Raw genomic sequence first — 20,670 nt, forward strand, 5'->3', positions numbered from 1 at the left:
ATTTATTTTTGATTAGCTGATAAAGCAGATGACAACGTCTTCGGCACCCTATTTTTTTCCAAACAAACTTTGTTTGTTATCCAAGGACATCTTCTGTAAAAACCCATCCTACAGTGGCTGTATTACACTTAGGATAATGGACAAAATATCACAAACACATCTAGTTGTTTTATATATTGCAGCTAGTCTCCTCTGTCATCAATGTCCCAAATACATCAGTTCTTTTGGCCCAGGTCTTTCACAGCCTCCTTAAAAACATCCAAGCATTGTAGTTCTACACAATGCATGAGCAGTGTTTCATCACAGTCACTATCGTGATGTATTGTCTCCTAATTTTGGAAACTCTCTGGAAAAGACAGAAATATTGAGTATCACATGATGTTTCTCTTTAACATTCGTTCCGGTTGCTCGGTTTATATGAATGCACTCTAACTGTTTCTATAGTAACTAAGAACACGGGGACTTGTATTTTGTATGGCAGTCGCTCCACATGGTAAAATAATAATTTATGTGAGGAATTGTTTATTTAACATTTATGGAAGGAGTCTCTGGTGTCAGCATTTAATAGACGTGTAGTTTTTCCACCATGGGAAGGTCTTCAGTCCAGACGCCTTGCGGTCTGTTTTTCAGTACCACGGCAACAGCGTTTCTTTTGTCTTATTACCCTCAGGAAAGAAGGAATGACTGCTTGTAGCTGTGAAAACTTAAGCTGACTTGTTTCAGTGATATTCGGCCACAGAAATGGATAAAACTCTTTTTTTTTAAATGTGTATTCAGGACTGTGTAAAAGTCTTAGACTCCCTATTTTTTTCATACAAACTTAGATTTCTATTTTATGACTTCTACATTATCAAGCCAGTTTGAAACATTTTAGAGCTTCAAACGTTTGTTTTCCAGCACAAAATTAAATGTTACAGAAAAACAAAGTTTGGATCTGAGCAGCATATTCCATAAGAGAGCATTTTTCAGATTAAAAAGAAAACACAATGAAGGCTGCTGGGATTTGTGGCAAAATGAAGAAGCGAGTGTGACAGTCAAAGTGTCCAGAAGAACTGCGGCTGGTTCTGTAAGATGCTCAGTAAAACCTACAGCTCATTTTCGCATAAAACTGCACTCATTGTACCTGATACTATTTTTTTTTAAAGCAAAGGGTCGTCTCACACCAAATATTGACCTTGTTTCATTTATTATAGCTCACTGCTTACAGTATTTTTTTAATGTTCGAACATTTCATTTCATTATTTGATGGTCATGTGGTGGGGCGGCGTGGTGGGGCGGCACAGTTGCCTCACAGCAAGAAAGTTCTGGGTTCGAACCCAGCGGCCAGCGAGGGCCGTTCTGTGTGGAGTTTGCATGTTCTCCTTGTGTCTGCGTGGGTTTCCTCCGGGTGCTCCGGTTTCCCCCACAGTCCAAAGACATGCAGTTAGGTTAACGTGGGGTGGCCTTGGGCCAATGTGCCCTTGAGCAAGGTACCGAACCCCTGACTGCTCCCCAGGCGCTCTGGTGTGGCTGCCCACTGCTCTGGGTGTGTGCGCGCGTGTGTTCACTGCTTCATATGCTTGTGAAGCCACACTGGAGCTCTTCTATGCTTGTTTTTTTTTTTCCCCCTGATCTTGATTTTTGTCCTACAACTAGCAGCATTTTTAAAATGCCTGGTCAGGTTATATTGTGGGTGTCTTGGGTTCGTAAATGCCTAACACAGTGTCCAGGACATCAAATCTGAGATGATGGTAGCAGGGTGCATTCGGACAAACTGGCATATTCTAGCTTTATAGGTTCCTTCTGGCCCAGAGTTAATCATGAGATTGTGTAATTTTATACCATATGGCCTCCCATCAAGTGTTAGAATCACACCAGTTCAATTCAGTTCAGAGTTTGGCTTTATTCGTACTTTTTTTTTCTTTTTTCCAACAGACATTTTTGTTACAGAATTCTGGATGTAAGTTTCGATCCCGAGTGAGCAACAGTGACAAGGAAAAACTCCCTGAGATGATGAAACCAGACTCAAAAGGGAACCCATCCTCTTGTGGGTGAAACCGGCGAGTGCGATTATAAATCATTACAGTCCACAGATATAGGAGTGTAAAGACAGACAGTAGTAAATGTGCTGGAGTGATGATTGCAGCGATGATGACAGCAGCATTTCGCAGATCCAAATCAACAGCACCCAGGTGTCCTCCATCCAGTGAAGCAAGGGTGAGACGTTTAATTTTTTGTAAAATGCCAATCTTTAGTGTATCTGTGTAAGCGAGAGAACAGAGTATTACATTTATACCACAGTGCTTATCAGAAGGTGTTTATTTTAAAACTAAACTTACCTTATTTTGAGGACCTCACTCTGGGCAGTGGATCGGTAACATGGAGGAGGAAGTGGTTTCCAGAGACTCATTCACCAGTCCAGTCAAATCAGTTTATTTGCATAGCACATTCAACAGCAAATTCCTTGTATGTGTGAATGTACCTCAACTCAAATGTGATTATTCTGATATGCCTGTTGATTATTTGTGGGCTTATAATAGCAAGCTGTTCTGTCCCTCTCTCTCTGTCTTACTGAGCCAAACCTGTGTGTTCTCTGTGTGTGTGTCCATGATGCATGAGTCAAGTGTGAGCCACTGGAAATCAGCCAGGCCTCTGTTCAGAAGGACTTGAATGTGCATCTCGGCCAGCCACACGCAGAGGCGTTACTTTGGAACATCTCCAGGTACACCTCGACATCATCCTGGGGTGTCATTTTGGCCAGCGAGAAGGAGTTTAGGGAGGAGCTCGTGCCAGCAGGCTCTGGATGGTGGTTTGGCCTGCAGCGTTCTCCTCCATGGTTTTTCATGAGGATTTCCTGATGTTGTTACTGCAGACCCATGAGAGCTTGATGCTGATGATTTCTCGAGGCTCTACGATCTGTGCCAGGGGATTTGCCTCCATGTCCATGTGGCATTCATGATGCGTTGATCTCCCTGGCTTGGCCACCAGTGTGGTAAATATTCAGAAGGTGAGACTCAGTGGACTCAGGTTGTTCTTGCACGTGAACTTTTATTTCTCAGGTCTGGCAGAAACAAAAGCCTTGGCTTCTTTCTAGTGACTCACATGTGACATGCCTCATGCACATGCACGCACATGCACGCGCACTTCCACACGTGCACCTCAAGCCCCGAAAACAGAAAGGGAGTGACAAACAGTTTGCCATGAAAGCAAAAAAAGATAGAAAAAAATTGGCCCTGCAGGACCATATTTTATTTAAATATAAGTTTCATTCCATATATTCATGCTTACTTTCTATATATTTAATAATAATAATTTCCTAAATGGCATGCCATTATATCTCCACAAACTTTTTTTTAAACCATGAAAGAAATCTGTAAAATGTGACTGTTACGCAAGAGCCCAAGGCCTCATGCAACAACATGCCACATGGGATCTCAGATTTATTCATGATTTATTTATTTAAAGGATAAAATGTTATAACAATAAATATATTTGATAGACTAAAATCAATTATTGTCAACCAAACAGTTGTACAATTAACGTCCAAGCAGTTGGTTGTTGCAACTACTTTGTTGTAAACTACAAAGTTTACTTCAATAATTTTAAATATCTCAAAACTTCAATATTTTTAAATATCTATCTCAAAACTTCGATATTTTTAAATATCTATCTCAAAACTTCGATATTTTAAAATATTTGTCTCAAAACTTTATTTTTAAACATCTTAAAACTTCGATATTTTTAAATATCACAAAACTTCAATATTTTTAAACAAATCAGAACTTCGATATTTTAAAAAATATAATATGTTTTCAAATTGTTGAATATTTTTTCTATAAAAAAAACTAGGAACTTTCCTAAAAAACTCCAAATCTTACTTTCAGTACGTTTATTCATCCAGGGTATAAACTTTGGAGAGATTTCAGTATAGCGGCCATATTTATCAGAGGTCGTCGTGCATGTAAAGTCACCTCTATATATTCCAATCAGTTTATCTTTTTCATTGTAAACAGGTGAGCCACTGTCTCCATGTTTACCTGCTACAGATATTACAAACTCAGAAGGAAGCATTTGTGCCTTCATGCTTGAATTTGGACGAATTAATTTACCCTCCTTCTTCTGAAAATTCCCATTGACTAAAGTGTAAAAATATATACTTTCAATTTTATCGGGGTTATCCATCTGATTTTGTAGACCATCACCAAGTGGATGTGTATTGCCAAGTAATTTAATAAAAGCTTGATCTCTAGATTTGTCAAAGTTACAAAATTCTGTAATGACAGCCTTATAGACCAGCACAATATCTTCAATCCTGAAAGTAACCAATATTTTATACTGCTCACGATGTGTACCCTTAATAACATGGAAAGCAGTCAAAACATGACCGCAACCATAATAAACACCAAGTCCATTTATTATCTTATTTTTGGTATAATTTCTAATTTCTATTGTGCATGGTATTTCTTTTGGAATCACTAAATTCATGATGGTATCATATTCTTGAATTTCATTTCCATTTTGGTAAGCTATAGGACCGTTTGTTGATTCTAGTCTATCAAAAGATTCCTGCATAATTATATTCTTCTTTTCAATATTTTTATTGTTGTGTTGTGTAGACGTGAACATAGTTATTGAGTTCATCCAGAAAAACCTGTAAAATGAGGGAGGGAAAAACAGTGAGCACAATAGGATTCTTCTTCCCCTTATTATTATTATTATTATTATTAGTAGTAGTAGTAGTAGTAGTAGTAGTAGATTACAACCACAAATGTCAGTATCATATATACTTTTCTGTTTGGTTGAATTATGACACTGGACCTTGACAGAACAACCCAGAACACTAAATCAAGCACGAAGCTACAGTATCGTGAATTCTGAACTGACAACAGAGAGGTAAAGCACATAGCTGTGAGAAAATATTTAATACTATCATCTGACTTTGTTGTAGTATGAGTTGGTACAAATACAAATAGCTAACATCATGTAAAAAATAAGGAATATGGTCAACTTAGTTAACACCATCAGCGACTTTCTCTCCTAATAGTACGACATAGCTTGTTATGTCACTTGTCTCTTGACTCCTTATAGCAATGAACATTGATTTTACTCAATTTGCTATCCAGTGTACACAAACTCGCAGTATTTTACATAACCTCGTACGTTACCACCAAAGTTACAGTGGTGCTTGAAAGTTTGTGAACCCTTTAGAATTTTCTATATTTCTGCATAAATATGACCTAAAGCATCATCAGATTTTCACACAAGTCCTAAAAGTAGATAAAAAGAACCCAGTTAAACAAATGAGACAAAAATATTATACTTGGCCATTTATTTATTGAGGAAAATGATCCAATATTACATATCTGTGAGTGGCAAAAGTATGTGAACCTCTAGGATTTGAGTTGAAGCTGTTCTGTATGGAGGAACGGGCTAAAATTCCTCCAAGCCGGTGTGCAGGACTGATCAACAGTTACCGCAAACGTTTAGTTGCAGTTATTGCTGCACAAGGGGGTCACACCAGATACTGAAAGCAAAGGTTCACATACTTTTGCCACTCACAGATATGTAATATTGGATCATTTTCCTCAATAAATAAATGACCAAGTATAATATTTTTGTCTCATTTGTTTAACTGGGTTCTCTTTATCTACTTTTAGGACTTGTGTGAAAATCTGATGTTTTACAGTAGGTCATATTTATGCAGAAATATAGAAAATTCTAAAGGGTTCACAAAATTTCAAGCACCACTGTATAGCCAGATAAATATGTGAACAAAGCTAACTTTAGCAGTTTCCTGAATAGACACCCACAAGCACACTCCTAAGACTGTTCATGAGTATCAATATAATTACATTATTCACAAAAAATCCCATTAAGAAGCCCATTAACATTGCAAAGACTCTAGAAGACACTCACCACTTCCTCTTCTCTTATTGTCTCCTCTCCACTGCGACGGAGAAAATAAAACCAATTAATTTTATGTCGGTTTTCAACCAATCATCTTTTAACATGGAGATAGATGCTGACGTCAGAAAGCCAAAATCGGAAAAACCCCACCTACTTACCTGAAGGCAGGTGTCCAGTTTCTTCAAACCTTGAGGATGACTTGACTCAACTCACTGAAGCTTAAAAGGAAGACTTTCATCAAGGTATTTCTCTGTGCTGGCACCTGTGTGTAGGTGGTAGAAAAACAACTTGGTACAACTTGATAACAACTTGGGTCGTCCTTCTCCTCTTTAGTCCGAATGACACGGCGTCCCTGATTTCCATAAAGAATTTCAAATTTTGATTCGTCTGACCACAGAACAGGTTTTCCAATTTACCACAGTCCATTTTAAATGAGCCTTGGCCCAGAGAAGACGTCTGCGCTTCTGGATCATGTTTAGATACGTACGGCTTCTTCTTTGAACTATAGAGTTTTAGCTGGCAACGGCGGATGGCACGGTGAATTGTGTTCACAGATAATCTCATCTCATCTCATTATCTCTAGCCGCTTTATCCTTCTACAGGGTCGCAGGCAAGCTGGAGCCTATCCCAGCTGACTACGGGCGAGAGGCGGGGTACACCCTGGACAAGTCGCCAGGTCATCACAGGGCTGACACATAGACACAGACAACCATTCACACTCACATTCACACCTACGGTCAATTTAGAGTCACCAGTTAACCTAACCTGCATGTCTTTGGACTGTGGGGGAAACCGGAGCACCCGGAGGAAACCCACGCGGACACGGGGAGAACATGCAAACTCCACACAGAAAGGCCCTCGCTGGCCCCGGGGCTCGAACCCAGGACCTTCTTGCTGTGAGGCGACAGCGCTAACCACTACACCACCGTGCCGCCTGTTCACAGATAATGTTCTCTGGAAATATTCCTGAGCCCATTTTGTGATTTCCAATACAGAAGCATGCCTGTATGTGATGCAGTGCCGTCTAAGGGCCCGAAGATCACGGGCACCCAGTATGGTTTTCCGGCCTTGACCCTTACGCACAGAGATTCTTCCAGATTCTCTGAATCTTTTGATGATATTATGCACTGTAGATGATGATATGTTCAAACTCTTTGCAATTTTACACTGTCGAACTCCTTTCTGATATTGCTCCACTATTTGTCGGCGCAGAATTAGGGGGATTGGTGATCCTCTTCCCATCTTTACTTCTGAGAGCCGCTGCCACTCCAAGATGCTCTTTTTATACCCAGTCATGTTAATGACCTATTGCCAATTGACCTAATGAGTTGCAATTTGGTCCTCCAGCTGTTCCTTTTTTGTACCTTTAATTTTTCCAGCCTCTTATTGCCCCTGTCCCAACTTTTTTGAGATGTGTTGCTGTCATGAAATTTCAAATGAGCCAATATTTGGCATGAAATTTCAAAATGTCTCACTTTCGACATTTGATATGTGGTCTATGTTCTATTGTGAATACAATATCAGTTTTTGAGATTTGTCAATTACTGCATTCCGTTTTTATTTACAATTTGTACTTTGTCCCAACTTTTTTGGAATCGGGGTTGTATCTCTCATTAGATTATTTACCGTAAGTTCGGAAACTATTTTTAATTTGTTGTTCACAAGTTGTTGGATGACCTTTAATGATGTGGAGTACCTGTAAGTTTCAAAACCTGGTTTTCTTTGTTTCAGAGTTTTGCTTTTACTCATGCACCTTTGTTTCCCTTTTATTTATTGCTAATTAGTCAGGGCTACCAACTTTTCGAAATTCCTTGGAGTGAGATTTTTTTTTGGGGGGGGGGGTCGACAGCAAAATTTTTCCGCACACCATGCAGTAAGTGGGAATTTTGTAGATGCATATCTACCCATAAAGATACATACATATACACAAAGACAACAAAGACATTAAAATGAAGCAGAGTGAAAAATAAATAAATAAATAAATAAATAAATAATAATAATAAACATAAAATAATGATACTACTACTAATAAAAAGCAAACAATTTAAAACAATATGTACAATAAATAAAAATAAAAAAAAGGGGGAAAGTGTCACTAGTCTTCAATGTCTAATTGTTAGTTTATGTTAAATAGATCATAGGAAAGGAGGGGCTCCCACGTTTTATAGAATGTTCTCAAAGATCCTCTAACAGTATGCTTTATTTTCTCTAGGTGTAGGAAAGACATAAGCTCTCCAAGCCAGGAACAAGAGCCAGGTGGTTTAGGGCTCTTCCAGTGAAGAAGTATTTGACGTTTGGCTATTAGTGCAGCAAATGCAATAACATCAGCTTGGTAACTGTTAAATTTCCCTAAAACAGGGGACACACCAAAAATTGCAATTAAAGGACATGGGGAGATAGGAATATTCAGGACTTCAGAGAGGGTGGTGAAGAAAGATAACCAGAAAGCATTAAGTTTGGTACAGGTGTAGAAAGTGTGTGTATGATCTGCTGGAGAGTGAGAACACCTGATGCAGAGATCATCCGCTTCAGGGAACAGTTTTTTCAGCCTGGCCCTGGTGTAGTGAAGTCTGAAAACCACTTTGAACTGAATAAGACTCATTCGTGCACAAATACAGGTGGTGTTAATCCTGGCCAAGACATCCATCCACCAGACATCTTCCAATGGAAGACCAAGTTCCTTTTCCCAATTCTCCTTAAGCCATAACAGAGGAGACAACTGGGATGAGAGGAGGAGATTGTGTATTGAGGAAATGCGGCTGTTTATAACTGGATTGTACATAATGTCTTCCAACAGAGTTTTTTCTGGCAATGTAGGGAAGGAAGTGAAATGAGTTTTTGCAAAGTCTCTTAATTGAAAATATCTAAAAAGACCTTGATTTGAGACACCACGGTTTTTGACCAGGTCAGCAAAGCTTACAAAAGAATTAACTGAGTATAGGTCATTGAAAGAGACCAGGCCCATATTTCTCCACAACATGAAGGTCTTATCTATACTGGAAGGTAAGAACAAGTGATTATTGCAGATGGGAAGAAGGACAGATGGAGCTTTTAAACCAAAGTGATTTCTAAACTGCTTCCAGATTTTTAAGGAGGAACGCACCAAAGGATTATTAGTGTGTTGAGAAGGGCGTATAGAGAGAGGACCAAAAAGCAAGGCTGGTAGTGAAGATGTAATGCAAGAGTTTGCTTCTATTACACACCAGTTAATGTCTGGGTAATGACACCATTTCTTAAGCATTTGAATGTTAGCGGCCCAATAGTATAACAGCATGTTTGGTAGAGCAAAACCCCCAACCAGCTTGGGTCTCTCTAACATTCTTTTCTGAATCCTGGGGATCTTGCCATTCCAAATAAAAGAGGACACACTTCTGTCCAGTGACTTAAAAAAAGATTTCGGAAGAAAAAGAGGGAGTGTCTGAAACAGAAATAAGATACGGGGTAACACATTCATTTTAATTGTCTCAATTCGGCCAACAAGAGAAAGGGGTAAAGCATGCCATCTCTGAAGATCTGCTTTTATATTCTCAACAAGTTTTATGAAATTGTTTTTATGAAGAGAGCTAAGTGAATGAGAGATATTGACGCCTAAATATTTAAAGCTATTAGGGGATAACTGAAAGGGTAGTGTACCTGGAGGGATTAATTTAGCAGATTGATTGACAGGAAAACAGAGACTCTTATCAATGTTCAATTTATAACCTGAGAATGTTCCAAATGTCTTAAGTAAATCCACTATTTTCTCAGTGCAGTTAAGAGGGTCACACACATATAACAATAAATCATCGGCATAGAGCGAGACTCTATGTTCAAGGCCTCCTCTAATAATACCAGAGAATAGTGGGGAAGTTCTCAAGGCAATTGAAAGTGGTTCTATGGCTATTGCAAATAATAAAGGTGACAAGGGACACCCCTGACGTGTGCCACGTGTTAGAGGGAAGGCAGGAGATATATCAGAGTTGGTTTTAACACTAGCAGTTGGGGCAGAGTACAGAAGACGAATCCAAGAAATGAATTTAGTTCCAAACCCAAACCTGTGCAATACAGAAAATAAGTAATTAAATTCTACGCGATCAAACGCTTTTTCTGCGTCAAGGGAAATGACCAGCTCAGGGGTTGGAGAGGCAGAAGGAGATAAAACCACGTTCAAGAGTCTGCGTACACTAAATGATAGTTGACGGCCCAGGATAAAACCTGTTTGGTCTTCTGAAATAATTTTAGGGAGACATGTCTCCAGTCTACGTGCTAGCACCTTCGCCAGAATTTTAACATCGTTGTTAAGAAGACTGATGGGTCTGTAGCTGCCGCATAGATTTGGGTCCTTGTCTTTCTTTAATATAAGGGAAATCAAAGCCTGATTGAGAGTTGGAGGTAAAATTCCCTGCTCCAATGAGTCATTATAGACATCCAGTAGTAAAGGGGCTAGTTGAATAGAAAACTTCTTAAAAAACTCCACTGGATAGCCATCTGGGCCAGGGGCTTTGTTACTCCGCATTTGGGCTATGCAGGAGGTGATTTCTTCTAACTTAAGGGGTTCATCTAAACTTCCCGACATATCCTCACTTAAAGTTGGAAATTCTAAGTTATCTAGAAATGAGTCCATGGAAAAGCTATTAGAAGGAGGTTCTGATTGGTAAAGAGTAGAATAGAAAGAGGAAAAGGCGGAATTTATGGAGGCGGGGTCTGTAGTCAGATTATGAGAAGTGTCAAAAATCTGTGAAATAAAACGTGAAGCATATTCGTGTCTCAACTGTGAGGCTAAAAGGCGGCCAGCTCTATCCCCATGCTCATAATATGTGGCTCTTGTGCGCTGCAATAGGTATTCTGCTTTCCCAGTGGATAATAGGTCAAACTCAGTCTGCAACTGTAAGCGCTTGGCAGTTAAATCAGGATTAATTGATAATGCCTGTTGCCTATCTATATTTAGAATGGCATCTGTTAATTCTTGCTGCTTCAATCTTCTATTTTTAGCTAAATTAGAACTAAAAGATATAATACTCCCTCTAATGAAGGCTTTTAATGTTTCCCATAAGAGTGATGGCGATACATGCTCAGATCTATTAGTATCTAAGAAAAAATTAATGTTTGTAGAAACATAATCACAAAAATCAGAATCAGCAAGCAAGCTGGAATTAAGCCTCCAACCACCTTTATGACTGAGGGAACTTAATGGTAAACACAGGTCTAGAATGTGGGGGGCGTGGTCAGAAATTACAATGGCGGAGTATTGTGTAGTACCAACAAGAGGTAGAAGAGATTTATCAATAAAAAAATAGTCAATACGTGAGTAAACCTTATGGACAGGAGAATAGTAGGAGAAATCCTTCGCGCTGGGATGGAAAAAGCGCCAGGGGTCAACACATCCAATTTGTTCCATGAAAGTTTTTAACGCCTTAGACATAGCTGATGGTGTTACTGTTTTAGACTGAGAGCGATCAATAGCAGGGTTAGTGACACAGTTAAAGTCTCCACCCAGGATTAGCTGATGAGTATCCAAATTTGGTAAATGAGAAAAAACAGTGGACATGAAATTTGGGCAATCCCAGTTTGGTGCGTATAAGTTCGCTAAAACCACAGGAGTTTTAAAGAGCAAGCCAGAAACTATAATATAACGGCCACAGGGATCAGAGTGTATCTGGTCAGGAGAAAACTGAATTCTTTTATGAATTAAAATAGCCACGCCTCTGGATTTACTATTAAAATTGGAGTGAAAAATCTGACCAACCCAAGGTTTGCGTAGTCTCACCTGATCTTCCCTGCGCAAGTGCGTCTCCTGCAAAAAAGCTATACCAGTAGAAAGGCTCTTTAAGTGTGAGAGAACTTTACATCGTTTAATTGGCCCACCTAACCCACGTACATTCCAGGTAACTATTTTAATGGGGTGCCTATTCGACCCACCTTGCATTGTAGAGGAAGTTGACATCTATATCAAGTCTTGGAGATAATTAGTTCTACATGAATCATATGGGAGCTGTATCAGAGACAATTTAAGTAAAAATGGGGATTCGTGACACAAAGTTAAAAGGAAGGTAAAAAAATAAATAAAAGAGAAAGAAAAACAAGAAGGAAAAATTACACAAAAAAGAGACAATTGGCCTAAGAGAAAAACCACCCAACCCCCCAACCCCCACAACCCCAAAATTGAAACAGTAAACATAACAGACAAATGATTCTGAAGCTCGTCCGCCAGAGCGGCGAGTAGCCAGAAATGGTAAACATGCATCCGATTAATTGTGTTGTGTTAATCCTGCTCCTGAACTAAAAAGGCATTATACATTGAACCAGCAAATAATCAATAAGTGAGGAAATAAATGGAGCTGTAAGGAGAGAGAACACGTCATTGAAAAGCAAACAGCAAGATAGCCACTAAATGGCGACCTCAAAGAGTGCAGTGTTGCCAGCACCAGTTGCTTTAACCCAGATATCTGAGTAAAAATAAACCCCTCTGGATCACATAGTAAACTAAGCGTCAAAGAGAAAAATGACTGCTAAAAAATTATAAGAACACAAAAGGGGAGAAAAACTGAAAAGTCTTTTGCAGTTCACTATGTCAGGGTAAACATTCAGCCCCTAAATGTTCTTTCTTAACAAATAAACCAGCCAGCCAAAGGCTGGCTATCACCTGCGGTCAGCGCGTTGCTTAATCGGACGGGTCCGCGGCAGATGAGTCCTCCGTAATTGGAACCAGTGGCTGTATACGGTCAGTGGTTGAGATGTGTCGCTCGTAGAATGCCTCTGCGTCCGCTGGGGAGTCGAAGGTGTGCACTCTGCTCCTGTAAGTGAGACGGAGACGGGCTGGGTAGATCATGCCAAACTTGACGCCTTTTTTGTAGAGGAGCCCTTTGACATCGTTAAAGGCTGAGCGCTTCTTCGCCACTGCTGCGCTGAAATCCTCGAAAATTCTGATTCGGTGGCCCTCGTATGAAATATCTTTGTGCGCTTTTGCCCACTTCAGCACCGTTTCCTTTTCAAGGAATCTATGAAACCTAACAATCAGAGCGCGCGGGGCTGCTCGTTTGTTGGGCTGGTTCTGTAAGCTCCTGTGAGCGCGATCCAATACAGGTAGTTCAGACAACAGTCCGCCCAGCAGGGTATGGAACATTTTGGCCATAAAGTCTCTGCAGTCCTTCCCCTCGGTACCCTCCGGTAGTCCCAGGACACGGAGGTTTTGACGCCTAGATCTAGATTCCAAATCTTCCACCTTAGTTTGGAGCGCAGCATTCTCCTCCATTAATGTTTCCACCGTTGATTGAAGCACGCACATATCATGCTCGAGCTGCGTAACGCGGTCGCTATGGTCAGTTAGGGTAGACTCCATTTCCCTGATTGTACCAGCCTGAGTAACTAGCGTAGACTCTATCGACTCCACAGAAGAACGCACAGACTCCAACGAGCTGCTCAACAGAGTAGTCAGTTCGTCAGTCATTGTTTTTCGGAGTTTTTCAAGCTCCACAACCAGTGTCTCAGTGGTTAGCGGAGGACTATCCGCCATGTTGCTAGCAGCAGATTTGTCGGTCGGGGACGGCGTTGTTCTTCCACTGGTTTTCCTCATCTTGCGCATTACTCTTTGTCCTGCAAATAGCTGTAAAGTACTAGTATATTCCAATATCACTCCTAATGTAAGAGGCGTGAAAGGTAAAGGCACTTTCGTTAAGTTATAAACTGGAAAGTATCGGAGCTCAGGCTCACACGTCTTAACACCACATCGCGCAACCGGAAGAAAGTGGGAATTTTGTATTCAGTTTGATATTCACTTGTCCCCCTACATTCTGGTGTTTTGTTTGTGGGTCGTCCAGCTGGAGATGGACAATGGGGGGGGGTTTTGAGATTTTGGATTTAGTAGATGTTCCTGCATTCTGGTGGATTTTTGGAGTGGCCTGCTGTGCCATACCTACATTCTTACACACCCTGACTTGCCAGGCCTTCAGCTTGTGGCCAACAAAAGCACCAAGTTTTGGCTTAAAAGCCCCCACATTAGAAAACTACAGATGACTGCTAATGTTCCTGTAGCCCTATAGACCTGTGTTTCAGATTTAAAGGCAAGTTCATGTTTGAAAATATTACATCAGCTAAGCCTAAACACCTTCTGAATTGAAACTAAATGTTAAGTTTTTAATAACTGTTGCAAAAAATAAGATTGTCCCTCACTGACTATTCATTATGCATTTAAGGGCTTTCCCCACCACTGGGTTCAGCAGAAGATTGGCATGGGGAAAAATATCAACAGCAAAAGAACAAATAAAATGCTTAAACAGGAAGCAAAATGTGCATGTGCTACAAGAAACATTAAAATCATTAAGTTTGAACAGTATTGAAACACAAAAAGCTGAACCTTGGCCATAGGTGGGAATGTGCACACAAAGTTGGGCTTAAAAATTTTGGTCATACTTAAATAAGCTATATTAATATATTTCTTATTAATTTATTTCTTATCTATGTTTCTTATTAGTAATAGAGCATTCGTCAGGGCCTGTTATCTGACAAATATTCTCTACCTGTCTTGCCCTCTTTGAAACCCTGTCTCCTCAGTATATTGTTCTCTGTCTTTTTTTTAATTATTCACAACAAGTTCAAGTTCTTTGATATTACAGGTGACCATGCTTTATTTACTTTAACTGAGCAATTACATACATCATAAATAATTAAAAATAAATACCCTGTAAATAAACAATAGGTATGGTGGCTAATGGCTCTTCTTGCATTTGTAATATTATCTCTTACTTGCTTTATTTTACAACATTTCCAGTATGGCTTCAAATAAAGTCATAAAGTATGATAACATACAGTAAACAAACTAAAAATGCGCCTTAATAACCGTGTGCTAAGGAGGTGCTCTCCCGTGCTGCTTGTTGGGGAAGATAGAGGCTGTGGCACGGCAGTAGGCCTATAATGATTTAGCATGCCTAGTACACAGCTCTCGATATGGCATTAAATATTCTCACAACACTTATAGGCTAAAACGATTCAGAAACCTTATATAAGTTGATAATTACGCCAGTAACACCACACATTGGCGTGCATATGTACAAACCTGTCTGAGACACCTGTCTTCAACTCGGATACCTTCTTCTCTCTCCTCTTCCTCTAAATTGACGGTAGGCAATTATCCAACTTCCGGCGAGTGCAGCATCATTAGATGCGCCACCTACCATAGGGGAGTGTGTACAGAAGGGAACACCTCTCTGCCTGTTTAGCCATGCGTAAGGCGTAATTGATCGATCGCAAGTGGTTGGCGCGACGCAATGGGTAGTCTAGATTAGATAGATAAACTAGATTTTTTTTCTAGCGTGAGAAATCGGAGGTATGGCGTGTGAGCGTGTGAAGACAATCAAATGCGTGTGTCTCACGCTCATTGCGTGAGAGTTGGCAGCCCAGAATTAGGGCTGCCATTTTATGTATTCATGTACTTCCTGATTATGTGAATGCCCTTTTGTCAAATATGCATGTATGCATACATACATACTGTACATACATACAGTATACTTTATCTTAAACATCTTAGAACATGTACTGGCATAGAATTTATATTGGGGAGTTTTTCATTGGGGGCAGCATGGTCATATAGTGGTTAGCACTGTCACCTCACAGCAAGAAGGTTCTGCGTTCTGCATAGTGACTCACATGCCTTATGCACATGCACACACATGCACATGCACTTCCACACGTGCAACTCAAGCCCCGAAAGCAGAAAGGGAGTGACAAACAGTTTGCCATGAAGGCAAAAAAAGATAGAAAAAAATTGGCCCTGCAGGACCATATTTTATTTAAATATAAGTTTCATTCCATATATTCAGGCTTACTTTCTATATATTTAATAATAATAATTTCCTAAATGGCATGCCATTATTTCTCCACAAACTTTTTTTAAACCATGAAAGAAATCTGTAAAATGTGACTGTTATGCAAGAGCCCAAGGCCTCATGCAACAACATGCCACATGGGATCTCAGATTTATTCATGATTTATTTATTTAAAGGATAAAATGTTATAACAATAAATATATTTGATAGACTAAAATCAATTATTGTCAACCAAACAGTTGTACAATTAACGTCCAAGCAGTTGGTTGTTGCAACTACTTTGTTGTAAACTACAAAGTTTACTTCAATAATTTTCAATATCTCAAAACTTCGATATTTTTAAATATCTATCTCAAAACTTCAATATTTTTAAAAATCTATCTCAAAACTTTGATATTTTAAAATATTTGTCTCAAAACTTTATTTTTAAACATCTTAAAACTTCGATATTTTTAAATATCACAAAATTTCAATATTTTTAAACAAATCAGAACTTCGATATTTTTAAACAAATCAGAACTTCGATATTTTAAAAAATGTAATATGTTTTCAAATTGTTTAAATTTTTTTTTCTATAAAAAACTAGGAACTTTCCTAAAAAACTCCAAATCTTACTTTCAGTACGTTTATTCATCCAGGGTATAAACTTTGGAGAGATTTCAGTATAGCGGCCATATTTATCAGAGGTCGTCGTGCATGTAAAGTCACCTCTATATATTCCAATCAGTTTATCTTTTTCATTGTAAACAGGTGAGCCACTGTCTCCATGTTTACCTGCTACAGATATTACAAACTCAGAAGGAAGCATTTGTGCCTTCATGCTTGAATTTGGACGAATTAATTTACCCTCCTTCTTCTGAAAATTCCCATTGACTAAAGTGTAAAAATATATACTTTCAATTTTATCGGGGTTATCCATCTGATTTTGTAGACCATCACCAAGTGGACGTGTATTGCCAAGTAATTTAATATAAGCTTGATCTCTAGATTTGTCAAAGTTACAAAATTCTGTAATGACAGCCTTATAGACCAGCACAATATCTTCAATCATGAAAGTAACCAATATTTTATCCTGCTCACGATATGTACCGGTATCCTCAATAACATGGAAAGCAGTCAAAACATGACCGCAACCATAATAAACACCAAGTCCATTTGTTATCTTATTTTTGGTATAATTTCTAATTTCTATTGTGCATGGTATTTCTTTTGGAATCACTAAATTCATGATGGTATCATATTCTTGAATTTCATTTCCATTTTGGTAAGCTATAGGACCGTTTGTTGATTCTAGTCTATCAAAAGATTCCTGCATAATTATATTATTCTTTTCAATATGTTTATTGTTGTGTTGTGTAGACGTGAACATAGTTATTGAGTTCATCCAGAAAAACCTGTAAAATGAGGGAGGGAAAAACAGTGAGCACAATAGGATTCTTCTTCCCCTTAATATTATTATTATTAGTAGTAGTAGTAGATTAGTCCTTCCCACGCCTTACGCCTGGTATTCCTAGGCAGTCTCCCACTCAAGTACTAACCAGGCCCAACCTGTATGTGGCGCATCGGGCGGCGCCGATCTCCGTTTCCATAGCCCTCAGCCTCTCGCCTATTACATAGCTAGGGTTACAGTGGGGCTACAGTGGGGGCTAGTCCTCTGGTAACCACGAGAGTTTAACTCCCCATGCACATCTGTATTGCAGCGTGCCTTGCCAGATGGCGGTAGGTACCATTTTTATGATGGTTTTGGTATGACCCGACCGTGAATAGAACTCACGATCTCCCGATCGAGAGGCGGACACGCTACCACTAGGCCATTACAACCACAAATGTCAGTATCATATATACTTTTCTGTTTGGTTGAATTATGACACTGGACCTTGACAGAACAACCCAGAACACTAAATCAAGCACGAAGCTACAGTATCGTGAATTCTGAACTGACAACAGAGAGCTAAAGCACATAGCTGTGAGAAAATATTTAATACTATCATCTGACTTTGTTGTAGTATGAGTTGGTACAAATACAAATAGCTAACATCATGTAAAAAATAAGGAATATGGTCAACTTAGTTGACACCATCAGCGACTTTCTTTCCTAATAGTACGACATAGCTTGTTATGTCACTTGTCTCTTGACTCCTTATAGCAATGAACATTGATTTTACTCAATTTGCTATCCAGTGTACATGAACTCGGAGTATTTTACATAACCTCGTACGTTACCACCAAAGTTACAGTGGTGCTTGAAAGTTTGTGAACCCTTTAGAATTTTCTATATTTCTGCATAAATATGACCTAAAGCATCATCAGATTTTCACACAAGTCCTAAAAGTAGATAAAAAGAACCCAGTTAAACAAACAAGACAAAAATATTATACTTGGCCATTTATTTATTGAGGAAAATGATCCAATATTACATATCTGTGAGTGGCAAAAGTATGTGAACCTCTAGGATTTGAGTTGAAGCTGTTCTGTACGGAGGAACGGGCTAAAATTCCTCCAAGCCGGTGTGCAGGACTGATCAACAGTTACCGCAAACGTTTAGTTGCAGTTATTGCTGCACAAGGGGGTCACACCAGATACTGAAAGCAAAGGTTCACAGACTTTTGCCACTCACAGATATGTAATATTGGATCATTTTCCTCAATAAATAAATGACCAAGTATAATATTTTTGTCTCATTTGTTTAACTGGGTTCTCTTTATCTACTTTTAGGACTTGTGTGAAAATCTGATGATGTTTTAGGTCATATTTATGCAGAAATATAGAAAATTCTAAAGGGTTCACAAACTTTCAATCGCCACTGTATAGCCAGATAAATATGTGAACAAAGCTAACTTTAGCAGTTTCCTGAATAGACACCAACAAGCACACTCCTAAGACTGTTCATGAGTATCAATATAATTACATTATTCACAAAAAATCCCATTAAGAAGCCCATTAACATTGCAAAGACTCTAGAAGACACTCACCACTTCCTCTTCTCTTATTGTCTCCTCTCCACTGCGACGGAGAAAATAAATCATTTTATGTCCGTTGTCAACCAATCATCTTTTAACACGGAGATAGATGCTGACATCAGAAAGCCAAAATCGGAAAAACCCCACCTACTTACCTGAAGGCAGGTGTCCAGTTTCTTCAAACCTCAAGCATGACTTGACTCAACTCATTGAAGCTTAAAAGGAAGACTTTCATCAAGGTATTTCTCTGTGCTGGCACCTGTGTGTACTGTAGGTGGTGGAAAGAACTGGAGAACTGCCAGGAAACTGTCTTCAAATGAGCAATAGAGACATACCTTTTCACCAAGCATTTAAAAAAGAGTTTCACTTGTGTTTTCTTGCTAGAATATTCTTAGACTTATCTGTACTAGCATGAGGATGTTTTTGAGTCAAACTCAAAATCACTTTGTCTCTGACAAATAATGTAAACTATATCAGATGTTACACTTTTTCTAGTTCCAAGTAAATGATAAAGGTGATACAGTAACTACAGTGATTTTTTTTTTACATCACTAGCAGGTTTTATGTATCTCTCATTAGGTTATTTAAGTTCTGAAACTATTTTGAATTTGTTGTTCACAAGTTGTTGGATGACCTTTAATGATGTGGAGTACCTGTAAGTTTCATAACCTGGTTTTCTTTGTTTCAGAGTTTTGCTTTTACTCATGCACCAGAATTCTTTCCTATAATATAATATAATATAATATAATATAATATAATATAATATAATATAATATAATATAATATAATATAATATATGTATGTACATTGGTGCTTGAAAGTTTGTGAACCCTTTAGAATTTTCTATATTTCTGCATAAATATGACCTAAAACATCATCAGATTTTCATACAAGTCCTAAAAGTAGATAAAGAGAACCCAGTTAAACAAATGAGATGAAAATATCATACTTGGTCATTTATTTATTGAGGAATATGATCCAATATTACATATCTGTGAGTGGTAAAAGTATGTGAACCTCTAGGATTAGCAGGTAATTTGAAGGTGAAATTAGAGTCAGGTGTTTTCAATCAGTGGGATGACAATCAGGTGTGAGTGGGCACCCTGTTTTATTTAAAGAACAGGGATCTATCAAAGTCTGATATTCACAACACATGTTTGTGGAAGTGTATCATGGCACAAACAAAGGAGATTTCTAAGGACCTCAGAAAAAGCATTGTTGATGCTCATCAGGCTGGAAAAGGTTACAAAACCATCTCTAAAGAGTTTGGGCTCCACCAATCCACAGTCAGACAGATTGTGTACAAAGGGAGGAAATTCAAGACCATTATTACCCTCCCCAAGAGTGGTTGACCAACAAAGATCACTCCAACAGCAAGGCGTGTAATAGTTGGCGAGGTCACAAAGGACCCCAGGGTAACTTCTAAGTAACTGAAGGCCTCTCTCACATTGGGTTCACAAACTTTCAAGCACCACTGTGTATATATATATATATATATATATATATATATATATATATATATAAAATTGTAAATAATATATATGCATAATATGCATAATTATGATATTATGGGTGTCTGTGTACATATGGATTTGTGTATAGTTATAGGTATGTGTATATGTATGTACTGTATATATGTATTGTATGTGTGTATATATGCAAAACATAAGTATCTGTATATATGATTTGATTTGGTCAATATTATACCATGTTGGTATGTTTTCTTTTTTGTTGCTTTTGTTTTCTTTTGTATATATAGTTTATTATGGCGGAAAGTGATGTTTGATTAGCAGTGGTATAGAGGGTTAGGATTTGATAAATTATTTACTTCTTCCTAAACCTTTCCAAACATTATTGTGTTACTGCCTTGTGGCTACACTATTCTGTTTGTTTATGACGATGTTTTGATTATTGCATATTTTATTTATTTTTTATTTTTTTATATCTTTCTTCTTTACTGTTCGGAATCAATCAATCAATCAATCAATCAATCAATAATACATGAATAGTCTTGTGCAGTAATG

General features: G+C 38.4%; 1 long non-coding RNA gene across 1 annotated transcript; it reads right to left on the reverse strand.

The window, feature by feature from the left end:
* Positions 1 to 1,862: 1,862 nt before the first annotated feature.
* LOC132886451 (uncharacterized) lies at positions 1,863 to 18,690 on the reverse strand. Its single transcript, XR_009654700.1, has 5 exons — positions 18,659 to 18,690; positions 6,045 to 6,148; positions 5,896 to 5,926; positions 2,319 to 4,630; positions 1,863 to 2,239 (listed from the first exon to the last, which is right to left on the reverse strand). It is a non-coding gene; the product is annotated as an uncharacterized LOC132886451 (long non-coding RNA).
* Between the last annotated feature and the right edge of the window lie 1,980 nt (positions 18,691 to 20,670).

This window comes from Neoarius graeffei, chromosome 5, assembly GCF_027579695.1.
Source record: "Neoarius graeffei isolate fNeoGra1 chromosome 5, fNeoGra1.pri, whole genome shotgun sequence".
NCBI classification, from domain to species: Eukaryota; Metazoa; Chordata; class Actinopteri; order Siluriformes; family Ariidae; genus Neoarius; species Neoarius graeffei.